The sequence below is a fragment of the Ambystoma mexicanum genome, chromosome 1p, assembly GCF_040938575.1.
Source record: "Ambystoma mexicanum isolate Mex_15411 chromosome 1p, UKY_AmexF1_1, whole genome shotgun sequence".
Classification (NCBI taxonomy): Eukaryota; Metazoa; Chordata; class Amphibia; order Caudata; family Ambystomatidae; genus Ambystoma; species Ambystoma mexicanum.
This window is the reverse complement of record NC_090921.1, coordinates 291,077,007-291,091,173: the sequence shown is the minus strand read 5'-3', so window position 1 is coordinate 291,091,173 and position 14,167 is coordinate 291,077,007. Positions and strand designations below refer to the sequence as shown.

At 48.1% G+C, this 14,167-nt stretch overlaps 1 long non-coding RNA gene across 1 annotated transcript; it reads right to left on the bottom strand.

The window, feature by feature from the left end:
* Positions 1-6,562: 6,562 nt before the first annotated feature.
* On the bottom strand, positions 6,563-13,791 carry LOC138503966 (uncharacterized). The gene is made up of 3 exons (XR_011279795.1): positions 13,063-13,791; positions 7,228-7,329; positions 6,563-7,034 (listed from the first exon to the last, which is right to left on the bottom strand). It is a non-coding gene; the product is annotated as an uncharacterized lncRNA (long non-coding RNA).
* Between the last annotated feature and the right edge of the window lie 376 nt (positions 13,792-14,167).

Below are 14,167 nucleotides of genomic sequence, written 5' to 3'. Positions count from 1 at the left end.
CCACTACCCACACATCCCCACTACCCACTCACCCCCTCCGCACACTCTCCCCATCCGCGCACTCACCCCTTCCACGCACTCATCCCCTCTGCGCACTCACCCCCTCCGCGCATTCATCCCCTCCGCGCACTCATCCCCTCTGCGCACTCATCCCCTCCGCGCACTCATCCCCTCCATGCACTCATCCCCTCTACGCACTCATCCCCTCTACGCACTCAACCACTCATACACACTCATTCGCTCATACACACTCATCCGCTCATACACACTCGTCCGCTCATACACACTCGTCGGCTCTGCACACTCGTCGGCTCTACACACTCATCAGCTCTATACATTCATCTGCACAGTGCAGTGTTCAATGCACTCATCTGCTCCACCTATTTCATCTGCTCCATTAATTTTGTTCAATAATCCTAATGATCAGTTTAGTCCAAGTCACATGTCGTACGCATTCAGTTTGTTTCAAGTTCTCGTTCAGTCCCATGCCCTACACCCGTCTCATCTATTCGAATCGTCCATTCATGCCATGCACTGACAGAATCAAGGCCATCTGTCTGTGGACCGATCTCTCTCCTAAACCCAGTTTTTCTTTTTTTTCTTTTTTTATCTGGTTTATTCATTCCATTCTGTATGTCCTTTTTAGATTACATTAGAGGTTATTGTTGTTTTTTTTGGATTTGTCACTTGGTTCATGATGTTGTATTGCTATTTGTTTTAATGTTAATTAAATGTAGTCGTCTGGGCTAGTTGACAGGTTGTTATCCACATTATTCCTTACGTCATTATTGATCCTGTTGTCCATTACATTTATTTGTTTATTTCATTAATTTCAGCGGTATTACTGTCTTCACACAACTTATTCTTTATATTTACTTTGCAGGTATGATCGATTTTACTCAATCTGTTTAGTTTGTCCTTTTTAGCCAAGCGGTGGAGGTTATTAGTTTACGATTTCATGCTCGGAATCGTGATATAGCATTGATATTTATGATCAAGTATTTTGGCAACGCCTTTGAGATGCTGTTCTCCAGTTTGAGTTAGATTGAGTTCGGGGTCGGTTTTAGGGGAAGAGCCAAATTTTAAGCAATTTGCAGAAACACATAAGGTCTTCAGTGAGTCGGATGTGGGGCGGGAGTGCGTTCCACAGCGTGGGGGCCAAGGCTGAGAATGATGATCCGCCTAACCTGACTGAGTTTGTTTTTGGTATGACTAGGAGGCCTGCTGTGCTAGATCTTAGCATACGTACAGGGTGATAGGGTTTTAGTTTATCTTGAAGATATTGTGGTCTGGTTTTATGCAGTGCTCGGTGAGAAATGCATAAGGTTTTGAAAGTAACCCTTCAGGTGACCAGAAGCCAGTGCAGAGTTTTGAGGGCTGGGGAAATGTGGTCTCTCGGGCCAAGCGCTAGTAGCAGTTTGGCTGTGGCGTTTTGTGCTCTTTGTAGTTTAGTTAGTTGGTATGCGTGGACTCCAAGGTAGAGGGGGTTAGCGTAGTCCAGTCTAGATATAACAACTGCTTGGACAGCGGAGAGTCTGTTTGGAAAGGAGAGGTACGGAAAAATGCACTTAAGAGTTTTGAGGTGGTAGTGGCAGGACTTTGAGACGTTGTTGACTTGAGAGTGTTAGGTCAGAATCTAGGACGCATCCAAGGTTTTTAACTGATTTAGAGGGGGTCGGTGAGTTGTCCATGGCAAATGGCCAGAAGTAGTGGGTGTGGAAGAAGTTTGGTGTTGCCACATACCATGATTTCGGTTTTGGAGGGGTTTAGCAAGAGGTGGTTTGTGGTCATCCAGAGCTCTATGTTGAGGAGGCAGGACGCGAGGTCAGGTCGGCAGTTGGGATTTGAGTTCAGGAGTTTCAGAATTAATTGAGTGTCATCAGTGTAGTTGTAGCACAGGATGTTGTGCATGCGAATTATTCATGGGAGGGTGGCCATGTAGAGATTGAACAGGAGGGCAGATAGACATGCTCCTTGTGGCACTCCGGTGTCCACTGGTCGGGGTTGGGAGGAATAGGTTGAGAGTTATTGAGGAAGGATGCTATCCATTTGAGGGCGGTTCCACGAATTCCTAGGGAGTGGAGGCGGTCAAGAAGGATTGAGTGATTGTGTCGAAAGCGGCGGATAGGTCAAGGAGGATTAATGCGGCGCAACCCGCAGAGTCTGCTGTGTTTTTGAGGTCATCCCAGATTGAGGTTAGGGTGGTTTCAGTTCTGTGTCGGGCTCTGAAACCTGATTGAGCGGGGTCTAGGAGATTATTAGCTTCGACAAATGCATTTAGTTGGGAGTAGGCGGTTCGGTCAAGGAGTTTGGTCAGGAACCTGGTGTTAGAGATGGGGCAATAGTTTTTGGGGTCAAGGGGGTTGAGGGAAGGTTTTTTTATTAGAGGTTTGACATGAACTATTTTGAATGCGTCGGGAAAAATTCCTGAGGAAAGGGAGTCAATTATGATGGTTCTCGTGTGTTCTCCTGCGCAGGTCAAAGCGAAGATTTCTTTGAGGGTTGTGGCCGGGCAAGGGTCAAGCGGAGAGCCGGATGGTTTGCAGGCAGAGAGAAGTTTGAGAAATTGGTCGGCAGATATTGGACTAAAGGAGTCAAACGTTGGATGGCTAGTGGTCATAGGCGGTGGGATGGCCGGAAAGGAGAGTGGGTTGCCTGGTGGGTGTAAGAGAGCTAGTTTGTTGGTTAGAGCGTTTGTTCTTTCGAGAGCTGTAGGGTAAAAAAAGTGGAGAGAGAGTGAGTCGCACAGAGATTGTGAGGCAGTCGCGGCGGTGGTGATGCATGAAGGTTTGGTGAATTCAGAGATGATTTTGTGAAGTTCTTTGCTGGTGTTTTTACAGTTTAGGATTCGGGAGTTGTAGTGGGCCTTTTTTGCTTTTCGGATTTCGGCCTTGTACCGATGAAGGTGCCGAGCTAAGGTTGATTTGCTCAGGGGAGTTTTGTCCTTCCGCCATTTGCGTTCTAGGTATTTATATAGTTGTTTACTGGTCTTCAACTCAGGTGTGAACCATCTAGGGAAGATGCCAGGGTGAGCAGATAGTTTACAAGAGGGTGTGAGCCGCATTAGTGCTGTGTTGAGCCATGAGTCAAAGGCGGTAGGGGCTAGTTGGTTATTGAGTAGGCAGGTAGGCGGGGGAGAGTGGAGGAGTGCCTCGGCTAGGTCCGGAATGATTATTAGTTTCTTCCAGCATTTGCGCAGATTCAGAGGTTCAGGTACGGGAAGCGGGTTGGGTGAGGGAATGGTGAAGGAAACAATGAAATGGTTGGACCAGATGATAGGGATGGGGGGTTTAAGCTGTATCAGGTTGTGGGAGCTGAAGATGGCATCAAGAGTGTGTCCTTTATAGTGAGTCGGGCCGTTTGTGTGGGGTTCGAGGTTGATTGCGTCTTGGCCGTCAACCAGCGAGTGTGTCATAGGGTTGGTGGGAATGTCCAGTCATATGTTGAAATCACCTAGAAGGGTGAGGTTGGGATGGTTTAGTTGGATGGGGCAATGGAGTCGCAGATTTTGTTTGCGAATTGTCTATCGTAGCCAGGGGGTCTGTAGATTATTAGGAAGCTATGCAAGGATGATGGGAAAAGGTAGAGTTTAATGAGGAGTGACTCGCAGGAAGGGATGGAAGGTTGGTTTTCGATGATTGAGACGTGGAAGTGAGACTTGAAGGCGAAAGCAATTCCTCCTCCTCTAGAGGGACGGTTCAATGGGATGAGGGAGTAGTCGGGGGGTAGGCTTCATTGGCGATGGGGGCGAAGTCGTCAGAGAACCCGGTTTCGGTGATGAAGACCAGGTCTGGTTTGTCGGAGGAGAGGAGGTCAAAGATGCTGTGCCTGTTTTTTGCTAGTGATCGGGCATTAAATAGGATGCAATTCACTTTGGTAGAGGAGGTTGATGTCAGAGCTGCAGATATGGGGGGTGGGGTGGGAGAGGGTGGAGACTGGTGAGCGAGAGGGGAGAGGTGGATGATGGCCGATGGGAAGAGTGGGCGAGCAGTAGAGTTGGTGGGTTTCAGGTGGGAGAGGTCGGACGCGTGTGTTGGGATGACTGGGTTTGGCACTGGGGAATTGGAGGTGGGGTGTGAGTGGGTAGGAGTTTCAGTTGTGGTCTGAGAGAAGTCGAGGGCGAGGGATTTTAGGTAAGGTGAGGCATGGGAGAGGGAGGTGAGAGGGGGGATGAGGTGGTGGGTCGAGACAGGGGAGGTGATGAGTGCTGAGAGATTAAAGGGGACCAGGTACGTTTCCTCTTTAGTGTCTTTGTTGCGACTGGTGTGTGAGTGAGGGTAGGGGGGTCAGAGGGGGAGAGGGATGAGGCTTCAGTTCTTGCTAGGGCTCTGCGTGCAGTTTTAAAGGAGGGGAAGGAGTGTGGTCAGTGTGGGATTATGGTGGGGGTTGATGGGAAATGCGTGGGGTGCATGATTGCTGGGGAGGGGTGCCAGTGAGGCTAGTGAGGCGAGCGGGTATGCTCATAGCAGGGGGTTCAGTGAAGAGGATCAGGGGAGGGGTGGTCTTAGGGCGGTTGGCTCGCCATCGTGCCCCTCTGACTTGGTGTTTGGAAAGGAGTAGGGAGGGGGGTGTGGTGAAGGCTGGGATGATTTCAGGAAGGTTGGGCTGGGAGCAACGGTTGGCCGGAGGGGTGGCCGGTGCACGGCGGCTGTTTCCGCTGGTCCTCTGTGGATCGGGTGCACTCATGGTACGTAAGAGAGATATTATTGAAGGTTTCTAGGTTTAATTAATAGGTATACTTCTAAGATTAGCACGCAATTGGGCACACTTTTAAATTACACTATGCACAGAGAGATAATAGGCGTACTTTTAAATTCTGTTTTGTACAGGGAGGATGTTAGGCCCAAATCTAAAGGCACAAATCTAAAGTTCAACTTTGCACCTGGAGGATAATTAAGCACACTTCTAAATTCCACCAGAGCAGGCTATTAGGCACACCTCTGGGTTAAACTTTGCACAGAGGGGATTTTAGGCACAATTCTAAATTCAGATTTGCACAGGGAGGATATTAGGGACACTTTGTTCAGATTTGCACAGGAAGGATATTAGGATCACTTCTAAGTTCAGATTTGCACAGGGAGGATATTAGGGAACCAGATTCAATTTTGCACAGAGAGGATATTATGCACACTTCAAAGGTCAACCAGGCCAGGTTAATGGAGCCCGGGGGCACTGACCTGCTGAGGCAGGGGTCGAAGGCAAGAGTGGAGCTCCAAGCCACGTGCGGGCCGTTGGACTCGGTGCTGCCGAGAGCAGGCCAATCAGGATGGTGGGCGGGCAAAGGGGAGGGCTGCTCTGGGAACCAGGAAGCTTGCAGAGAGGCTAAGGGGAGACGGCCTACACGGCACGGGTGCTAAATTCAAGATTTAAGGGCCAAAATCAAACAAAATGGAGCCCGGGGGCACTCACCTGCTAAGGCAGGGGTCGATGGCAAGAGTGGAGCTACAAGCCGCGCATGGGTCGTTGGACTCGGTGCTGCCGAGAGCAGGCCAATCCGGATGGTGGGCGGGCAAAGGGGAGGGCTGCTCTGGGAACCAGGATGCTTGCAGAGAGGCTAAGGGGAGATGGCCTACACGGCACAGGTGCTAAATTCGAGATTTAAGGGCAAAAATCACACAAAATGGATCCCAAGGGCACTCACCTGCTGAGGCAGGGGTCGATGGCAAATGTGGAGCTCCAAGCCGCGCACGGGTCGTTGGACTCGGTGCTGCCGAGAGCAGGCCAATCAGGATGGTGGGCGGGCAAAGGAGAGGGCTGCTCTGGGAACCAGGAAGCTTGCAGAGAGGCTAAGGGGAGACGGCCTATATGGCACGAGAGCTAAATTAGAGATTTAAGGGCCAAAATCACACAAAATGGAGCCCAGGGGCACTCACCTGCTGAGGCAGGGGTCGATGGCAAGAGTGGAGCTCCAAACCGCGCGCGGGTCGTTGGACTCGGTGCTGCCGAGAGCAGGCCAATCAGGACGGTGGGCGGGCAAAGGGGAGGGCTGTTCTGGGAACCAGGAAGCTTGCAGAGAGGCTAAGGGGAGACGGCCTACACGGCACGGGTGCTAAATTCGAGATTTAAGGGGCAAAATCACACAAAATGGAGCCCGGGGGCACTCACCTGCTAAGGCAGGGGTTGATGGGAAGAGTGGAGCTCCAAGCCGTGTGCGGGTCGTTGGACTCGGTGCTGCCGAGAGCAGGCCAATCAGGATGGTGGGCGGGCAAAGGGGAGGGCTGCTTTGGGAACCAGGAAGCTTGCGGAGAGGGTAAGGGGAGATGGCCTACACGGCACGGGTGCTAAATTCGAGATTTAAGGGCCAAAATCACACAAAATGGAGCCCATGGGGACTCACCTGCTGAGGCAGGGGTCGATGGGTAACAGAAGGGACTGCTCAAGAGAAGTGGTAGGACTTTAGAGCTACAAACCTTTGAAACAAAATGGTGGCGTCCTGCCACATACATTTACTTCAATTTGCATTTGAATTTTCTGCAAAGATTATCTCAATCGACATGCTGAATATCAAAAACATTGTATACTCATGATTAGCTGAGGTATAAATACAAAAAGAATCTCAAGGTTGACTTTTAGCTTATTTATTTGACTAAGGTCAAAGCACAAGAGGAAATAGGGGGTTCAGTTTCCCTTAATATTTAGTAATTTTCATGAACAACACTTGCCTTCAAGTTGGCAAACATATTGAAAATCGAACAAAACAAAAAGCAAATTCACGACACACTTTTCAAGTTATTTGTACATGGTCCTAGAATTGCTAGTGCATGAACATAAGAGTAGGGCAATTGTTACAGCAATTATGATCACATAGGTCGTGCAACTGTGAATAGTAAACCAGAATTAGGTTTTTACAAAGAGCATCCTGGTAGTTGTTTCCAAGGTGTGTTAAGTTCTTGAGGGAGGTAACCAAGTCTTTGGCCTACCTCTAGATATTGATCAGAAGGTGTGTGGGGACAGGCATATCTGAGCCAGATGGTGTGTGGTCCTGTGACGTTTCGGCGAAAAACGCCTTCTTCAAGGGTGAAAACCCAGTCTCCCTACAAGGAGGAATCAAATGAGGATGGATTTAGTGTAATAAAGACACTATGGTGTTGTTACAAAAAGCACAGCGGGATATTTGCATGTCATAAAAACAAAAGACAGTTTAATTAAAATTGAAACGCCCCCCGGCTGTTAGAGAGAGTTAAAAAGAATACTCAAACTTGTGGCTTGTGCTAGCCAGAGACTGACCTGAATGGATTAAAGTTGAAGGTGAGGTTCAACTTCCACTGTTGCTGAACTGTGAAAAAATGGCCTTGGTGTAGGGTCTGGGGAGCAAATGCTGCTCTGTTCCTAAGAGAGAGATAGGGACATGTAAATGGTTTTATCCAGTATGCAGCCTGAATGAGTGCCAAATATGAATACAAGTAGAAAAATATTTTTTGGTTCTGAGTGTGCGGATTCACCACCAAAATGATCCAGTCCCCAGATGTTAAGCTACAAATTACCTGTTCTTCTAGGTCGGTAATTATTGACGTGTCCTGGAAGCGTGTAAGAACGCTGTGGGCCAGTGTTCACCCCCTATTTCCTCTTGTGCTTTGATCTTAGTCAAATAAATAAGCTAAAAGTCAACCTTGAGATTCTTTTTGTATTTATACCTCGGCTAATCATGAGTATACAATGTTTTTGATATTCGGCATGTCGATTGAGATACTCTTTGCAGAAAATTAAAATGCAAATTGAAGTAAATGTATGTGGCAGGACGCCACCATTTTGTTTCAAGAGGCAGGGGTCGATGGCAAGAGTGGAGCTCCAAGCCGCGCGCGGGTCGTTGGACTCGGTTCTGCCGAGAGCAGGCCAATCAGGATGGTGGGCGGGCAAAGGGGAGGACTGCTCTGGGAACCAGGAAGCTTGCAGAGAGGCTAAGGGAGACGGCCTAAACGGCACGGGTGCTTAATTCGAGATTTAAGGGCCAAAATCACACAAAATGAAGCCCGGGGGCACTCACCTGCTGAGGCAGGGGTCGATGGCAAGACAATATGTTCGAGAAGTTTAGAGAGAAAGGGTAGGAGAGAGATGGGATGATAGTTGGAAGCAAGGTGGGGGTTAGCTGAAGGTTTTTTGAGTATAGGAATAATAGTTGCGTGCTTGAAAGGAGCTGGAAGAGTAGAAGACATGAGGCAGGTACTGAAGAAAGAGGCGAGATAGGGTATGAGGAGGGGGTAGATTTTAGGAATGAGGGGGGTAGGAATGGGGTCAGAAGGAGAGGCGTAGGATGAGTTTTGGAGAGTAGTAGGGTAACTTCAGATTGAGTGACTGGAAGAAATGAACACATGGAGGATGGAGGAGGAGGGGGCAGGGGGTGGAGGAGTACAGTAAGAAGTAGAGGAAAGGATAGTTTGGTGAAAATTGAGGACTTTGTTGGAGAGGGAGGCAAGATCAGAAGCAGTAAGAGGAGAGGCGCTAGGGGGATCAGGGGTAGAAGAAGAAAGTAGACGGGATAAGGTTTGAAAGATACGGCGAGGGTGAGAAGATTGAGATTGGAGAAGGTCAGAGAAATAGGAACGTTTGGCAGAGTTGAGGCACGAGTCAGAGAGTATGATAGGAGAAGTATGCAGATTGGTTGGCGGGGTGGGGTGTTAGAGCCATAGTCGTTCAAGACGCCTGAGAAGGCGGCGCTTGGAGGAGAGGAGAGGAGAAAGCCAAGGTTCTGCAGGTCAGCGAGAAGTGCGGAACGGGGAGAAGGGGTAGAGAAGATCGAGAGTAGAAATGAGGGAGGAGGAGAGGGTTGAAGAGGCTTCAGAGGCAGAGAGTGAAGAGAATTGGGAGGGGGAAGAAGAGCAGGATGTGAGGAATAAAGAAGGGTTGAATTTGCGAAGATCATGCTGGAAAAAGAGGGTGGAGGATGGGTTGGTGGGGGTGAGAGGGGGAGAGTGAAAATGAGAGCAGAGCGTGGTCAGATAGATAGTTGGGTAGAGTAGATATAGGAGAAGCAGTGAAGGAGGAGTTAACAGTTGAGCCAGAGTGATGAGTGGGAGGGAATGGGAAGGTAGGAGTCAAGGATGGATAGGAGAGGTAAGAGAGATAGAAGAGAGATGGAGATTGAAGTCGCCAAGTACAAATAAAGGAGTTGGGCTAGGGGTAATGAGGCTAAGAAGATGATCAAAACCCTTAAAGAAGGAGCCGACAGTTCCAGGGGGGCAATAAATGATAAGGAAAGAAATAGAATGAGGAGAATTAAAGATTTTATACATAAATTCAAAGGTAGGTAGAGAAGCAGGAGAGGGAGAGGAGGTAAAGTGAGGATGAAAAAGAAGGCCTAAGCCACCTCCACGGCCAGAGGGACGAGGATCATGTTCAAACGAAGAGGAGGAAGAGGTAAGCACATACTGCTCATAGGGACTTCAGGCTTCGCCCCATCTCGTTAGCATCGTTAGCATCCCTCTGCCGGGTTCCCCTCTGTGTGGTCCCCCAAGGTTGCATCCTCTTCCCGATCATCTTCAATCTATACATCAAGCCCTTGGAACTCTCCTAAATGACCCCACCATAGCCATCCATCGGTACACTGATGACAATCAGCTGTAGTTTACGGTCAGTGACTTCCAGGACATCGCTCGCCTCCTCAAATGCCTGGCTACCATCCAAACATGGATGTCAAACACCTACCTTAAACTTAACCCCGCCAATGCTGAATTCATCATTTTGTCCCACTGCCAATCAACTCATGCAACAATGGCTGAAAGGCTTGTGCCTCGAATGATGCACCACCCAGGTGTCAAATTCAGCCAAATCCCTGGGCTTCATTGTTGACAATAGCCATTCATTCCAAAAGCACAAAGCCAAATAAACACACACCATGTGGCCACAGATCTCTGCACTTCATAGAATCAGGCGCTTGATTCCCCTGCATGAGTTACACACAGTGGTTCAAGCCATTGTGAGAGAACACATCGACCGGGAAACACCCTCCTTACTGGCTTGCAGCCGCACACCTTGCCCCCCTCAAGGCATCAATCCACACTGAAACCTGCCTCATTGCAGGTTCCCACAAATTCAACCATATCTCTCCAACACTGCACTAGCCTCACTGGCTCCCCCTTCCCAGAAGGATTATATTCAAAACGGCAAATATCACCTACTAACTAGTCTTGAACGGAACACCAATATGCTTGGCCGTTACACGACATGACTCTGGAGGTATTTGTACCTCACACAGCCAAACTATAAAATGGTTGAAGTCTAAGCTAACCAGTAAAAAGAAGACTCACAAGCAGTCATTCTCTTACAATTACCCAACTTCTGGAACTCGATCCCGGCAGAGGCTTGAAATTCCCTCATTAGCCCCCAGTTCTGCAACACACTATAAAAGCAGCCCTTTCAACAATTACTGCCAGACAAATAAAAATCCCTCTGTCCCTACACCAATAGTAGTAAGCTACTGCAAATAAATGCTGGCACCCTCCTGTTGTATAGTGTTCAGCTGCTTTATCTATCACAAGAAAACCCACAAAATTCAGCTGGTGTGAAAGTGATGACAATCTTAACTCAGGGTCCTCCTGTTGCACAGCCTTTGAGCACATACATGGAACCACAGCAGGGATCCACAAGATGATCAAGAGGACCGTAGGGGAGAGATCTAAAAGGGGGACTTAGGGTCATTGCACAACTAGAACATGATTTTCTTGCTACATGTGACTGCAGAACACTAAGATATCTGTGCTGCACTGGTGGTTCCTCCTAATTTGGTGCGCTGTGGAAAGGAACCGCATGAGCTCCACTTTCCTGAAAAAGTACATTTCCATGACACCACCATAATAATAAAAGATGACCTGCTACATATCAGTGTATACTGCAAAACAACAGACCAGGCCAGCTATTGGAAGGGTGACAGCTTCCAACCAGTGAAGCTACAATATTCAGCCAAGCATTAGAATACAGCGGAACATACTCAGACATAAGGGGCAGGAATACAAACATACAGGCTTTGACATTAAACTTCCATGGATACAACAAAATTATATTTGTATTTGTATTTTGTATTTTATTTATTTGTAAAGTGCAGCCAAGCCCTGGGGCATCTGGGCGCTAAGATCAGCCAGATCTTGTTGCCCTGTTGATCTGGTTCGCCAGATCAACAGGGCAACAAAGCTCCCATACAACAACATTCTGGAAATACAGAGCAAAAGAAGCCCAACCCTGGATGTCACTGGTAGACACATACAATCCAGAGTGGGAAGCCCTCTGCCAGATTGATCAGGAACCACAAACCATTCTGCAGCAAGATGCACAAATGCATGAGGATTTCCCTGAAATGCCCCTCATTGCTTCATTGCTTTCAGACAGACAGCCAATCACAAATAACTGATGATAAGAAGCAGGTTGCATCCTCATTGCATAGAAAATGAAACAGGTCATGCAAAAAGAAAAGCTGTCTTACCTGGCCACATCTCTACAGGTTAGATACAATCAAGATACCCCCCATGGGACAGGATTGAAATAATTACTGGAGGTTTCACATGTGCATCCTGCAAAGCCGTGCATCCGATTATATGTATGAGCTGCCACAAGGGGGGCTTCTAGGTTGGGGAAACTGGTCAGCAACTACTTAAGCAAATTACTCTCTGCAAGAAACGCGCTAGAAGACAGAGAGGTCCTCGAGAAGATATAGCATAACAAACCCTTGAAACTCAGTGAAAGAAACTTTGGTTAAGACAGTTAAGATGATCCAATTTATTACAACAAAGACCATGAAAATCATAAGTTGAGGGAAGTGATGATCATTTTAACCTTTTGTCGTTCCCTGGTGCACAGTCCATGAGGACCTACATGAGATCACAACAGCGATCAACAATGAGATCCCGGTGGACATTTATGGGGGTGACTCTGAGTTAGGATGGTAGTCACTTCCCACACCTGCCGAATTTCGTAGGGTTTGTTGCGACCATTCAGATCACCTTAACTCTGTCTTAACTGAAGTTTTAGATAGATGGATATGTAGGATAGACCATTTGAGCCAGGTCACACATTCCACAACGCCACCTGGTAGCCATTGCTAAAAGATCACCTCCAGTTCTGAGTCACATCAGGAAGGCATTGTGGGTATGCAAATTAACCTAAATGCATGCCTTTTTCTCCAGCAAATTGCTGCTGTCTTAGAAGGCAGTGCATCTTTATACATAGCTTAATCAACCCAAGACCGACATTTTGCAAAGGTGTCAGGGCAAGCACATATCTGGTGTCATCCTTATTAGGGATCATCAGTGCAGTATTGTCATGACAGCCTTGTGGCTGGTGCATTGGGGCATGTATACAATACACCATATAGACAGATATACCAGCAACGTTATGGTGGGTTAAAAATGCTTGGAAAAAAACTTGCGCCTGAAACGTGAAAGCAGAATTAGCCATTTGAGGCAAGTTGCACACAGCACAGCACCATTTGTTTCTTAACTGGAGGTGCACATCCAGTGTTGGCTACTGGGTGGTACTGTGCTGTGTGGCAATTAGCTAAAATGGCTAATTCTGCATATAGATGACATACACTAGCAAACCCATTAAAAGAAGATTGACACACAGGAATCGGTACTGCCGATCAACACCCATGAAAACCACAGGTTCCAAATCTGCTCCACTGTCCCACTTTGATGCCAATGCCCCTTCCTTCTTACAGAGCATGCTCACCGAAGCCATCAGAAGTGACAGACGGTATCAAGCCACTCATGCCAGAGCACCACCTACTGGCCATCACTGGAAACAGGCCTGCAGTTCAGAGCCACTGAGGAATGCATTGTGGGTTTGCAAATTAGCTCCAACGCATGCATTTTGTTCTAAAATATGCTGTTTGTCTTATAGGTGAGTGCTAGTTTGCACATAGCTTTATCAACTCAAGACAGACCACGCTCAATGATGCAGACTACCCCATCCAGGTTTCACCATTATTAGGGATCATCAGTGAACTGGAGGTGAACTTCAATGGATGACGGCATGATTGCCCTGTGGTGTGTGCAGCCTATTGGCTAAAATGGGCTATTCTAGTGTCCCATGTCAGGTAGAAGGGATTTTCCATGCATGTTTGTGCTACCTTACCATTGACGGTTGGTGTTTATATCTCCCGCTGTCTTGTGTCTGTACTCTCTTGGTCTATTCCCATCCAAATGGTTAAAGCAACCTGTCCAGGGAACGCCTCTGCCATCTGTCATTTGTTTCCAAAATGGAATCATGACTACTAAATAAACAAACATATAACTGGCGACTGCATGCTGTGTTGTTTGGGTGTGAGAGTCCAGGAATACAGGTGAGGTGAGGAGCAGTACATTGATCCGGAAGTTACGCAGGGTTGGACTGGCCAATAGGGAACGTTGGAAATTTCCCAGTAGGGCTATGCACCCTGCCCCTCTTTTGTATAGTAACCTATTTTATTTCCAAACGTTCCCATAGGAAAAGGGTAGACTTGCAGAAAATGTAAATATTGGGCCACTTTGAACATTATTTCCAGGGCCTCTTTTGGTTCCCAGGCCACCCCTGGGGTTACAGGGAACCATGACTCATCTGGAATTAAGAAGCAGCTGCAAGGAGGTGAGGTGGGGTATTAGAGGGAAATCCTAGAAGAGCTGACAGACACGTGTGGGCGACATTCGGGGTAGCGGGGGCGAGGGACGGGGGTTTAGAGGGAAATGGTATAGAAGGTGTGCAGCCGCTAGAAAATGCCACAACCAAGGGCCTCGTGTTAACAGGGGAGGGGTGCCAGCAGCGGTATAGCTGAGCTCCTGTGGTAGGAAGGAGAACCAAAAGGGAAGAAAGGAATCCAGTAAGGAGGGCTCTAGACCGGAAGGGGCGTGTCGGGAAGGGGTGCCAAGGAGGAGAGAAATGTGCCCGACCAGCGCGAGGTGCACGAGGCAGGGAGGAGGGACTAAGCCAGTGGTATTACCAAAAGGTTTTGGAAGTGGAAAGGGTGCCAGTGATGGGAGAGACCAGCCAACAAGATGTTGTGTTCTCAGCGATGTGGCAGGATAACAAAGGGGGTGAGGGGAGTCTAGAACAGAAGCCGGGAAAGATTGTCAGAAATGGGAGGCTGCCGGGGCAGACAAAGGTTTGATGGGTTGTCTCCCTTGAGGCTTGGTTGCGGATTCGTAGGCACATAGCACCTCCTAGTGACGCTTGGGAGAACTTCAGCCTCTCTTGTGGTGGACCA